The 2500-nt window shown below is 41.1% G+C and overlaps 1 pseudogene; it reads left to right on the top strand.

Moving 5' to 3' along the window:
• Positions 1-2500, top strand: part of LOC137460885 (28S ribosomal RNA) — an 8479-nt pseudogene that overhangs the window by 3818 nt on the left and 2161 nt on the right.

Here is a 2500-nt window from a genome sequence, read left to right as displayed (position 1 = left end):
ATGCCATCTCCCAAAATGCAAAGGGGTCCAAGAGCCTACCCAGGTAGAAGGGTTTATGTGTGAAGAATGTAAAAAATGTTTTAAAACTAAAATTGGCTTGGGACAACATAAGAGATTAGCTCACCCAGCCCTGAGAAACGCAGAAAGAATTGAAGCATCTCGCCCCAAAGAGACCTCTAAAAGAGGTGCTCACAAGAAAATCTGGTCCCAAGAGGAAACAGAATTATTACAGAAACTAAATCAAGAGTTTGAAGGGAGGAAAAATATTAACAAATTGATTGCTGAAAAATTAACAACTAAAACAGCCAAACAGATCAGTGAAAAGAGAAGACTATTAAGAGAAACTGTGGTGCCAGAAAGAGAGAAAACACAAGAGAGCAAAAACAGGTTAAAAGAGGAGAGGACTGTGATTCCATCTTCTGGTGAAAGGGAGCTGCTAGCCCACTATAAAAAGACTATTAATGAAAAGCTAACATCAGGGAAGCTGCCCATCCTTAAAAATACATATAAACAAATAATTGAAGGCAAAACAGACTCATTAAAATTACTCAATGAGGTAGCTCAGGACCAATATTTGTATTTGTTTGAGAAATCAATTGAACAGAAAGTGCCAAAAAAGAGCCAACATAAACCTCAGCAGAAGAAACCTCAAAAGGAGTGGATGAGAAAAAGAGCCAGAAAGCGTGGAGAATTTCTCCGATTCCAACGCCTCTTCAGCTTAGATCGAGGGAAGTTAGCTAATATGATTCTGGATGAAAAAGACTCTGCGCAATGTGCCATCCCCCTGGAAGAGGTCAGTAACACCTTCAGATCTAGGTGGGAGTCTCAGAACTTATTTCAAGGACTTGGAGCATTCCAGTCTGTGGGGCGGGCGGATAATTCGGCTTTTAAGGAATTGATTACAGAGAAAGAGATCCTTAAGAATATCAAAGACATGAATAAAAAATCGGCACCAGGCCCTGATGGGATCACCCTGAAGGCCCTGCTTAAAATGGATCCAAATTGTGAGGAGATCAAAGAACTATTTAATCTCTGGCTGTTAAGTGGCAAAATTCCAGATGTAATAAGGGGATGCCGAACAATCCTAATACCTAAATCATCAGCGCCCGAACGCCAAAATGATATTAACAACTGGCGGCCAATTACTATTGGTTCCATCATCCTGAGACTCTATTCAAGAATCTTAACTGCAAGGTTGGCAAAGGCGTGTCCCATTAACCCCAGGCAGAGAGGCTTCATTCAATCTTCTGGCTGTGCTGAGAACTTAAAACTATTACAGCTATTAATTAGGAATGCAAAGAAACAAAAGAAACCCCTGGGGGTTGTCTTTGTCGATTTGGCCAAAGCCTTTGATTCAGTGAGCCACACCCACATCCTGGCGGTGCTAAAGCAAAAGGGCCTGGATGACCACATAATAGCATTAATTAAGGACTTCTATCAAAACATCCACACCAGAATCAAAACTAAAGAAGGAGAGTCTGAGTCAATAGGAATCAAAACTGGTGTGAAACAGGGCGATCCCATGTCACCACTCCTCTTTAACCTGTGCATTGACCCTCTGTTATGTAAATTAGAAGAGTGTGGGGAGGGGTTCCAACACGGGAATGGCAAATTAACAGCTCTGGCTTTTGCAGACGACCTGGTCCTGCTGAGTAAGTCCCAATCAGGAATGGAGAAAAATATTGAAATTCTAGAAGCATTTTGTGACTTAACTGGATTAAAAACGCAGGGGGAAAAGTGCCATGGTTTCTTTATTCAACCAACTAAGGACTCTTACACCATCAATGACTGTCCTCCATGGCTTATCAGCGGTACCCCTTTAAACATGATCCACCCGGGTCAGTCAGAGAAATATCTTGGCTTGCAAATCGACCCTTGGGTGGGGATAGTTAAGCCCGAATTACAAAATAAATTAGAAGTTTGGCTCAATCGCATCGAAAGAGCCCCTTTAAAACCATTTCAAAAATTGGACATGTTAAAAGTGTACACAGTGCCTAGATTGGTCTACTTAGCAGACCAGGCAAATGTAAAAGCCACCTATCTGGAAGAAATGGATTTAACAATTCGAAATAGGGTGAAAAAATGGTTACATCTCCCAGTATGTACCTGTGATGGCATCTTGTATTCCAGCACTAAAGATGGAGGCTTAGGCTTAGCCCGATTGGCTGGGTTAATCCCTAGTATCCAAGCTAGACGATTACACAGATTGGCAAATTCATCAGATGAAGCAGTTAAAACTGTAGTTAAAAATAATGATATTGATAAAGATTATGAAAAATTGTGGATATCAGCAGGGGGAGACAAAGAGAAAATACCATCAATATATAACCCCCAGACAATAATGGTAACGGAATATGGGGGACGGGAGGAATTATCTGAATGGGAAAAACCCGCCCCTAAGAAAATCTTTCCCAAACCTTGCAATTGGAGGAAAAATGAGTTCACAAAATGGACAGCATTGATGTCCCAGGGCATAGGAACTGCAAACTTTGAAAATGAT

This window comes from Melanerpes formicivorus, unplaced genomic scaffold, assembly GCF_026170545.1.
Source record: "Melanerpes formicivorus ecotype bairdi unplaced genomic scaffold, bMelFor1.0.p_v2 SCAF_877, whole genome shotgun sequence".
Taxonomy (NCBI): domain Eukaryota; kingdom Metazoa; phylum Chordata; class Aves; order Piciformes; family Picidae; genus Melanerpes; species Melanerpes formicivorus.
Note: the sequence above shows the minus strand (reverse complement) of the source record. Positions and strands in the feature narration are given on the sequence as shown.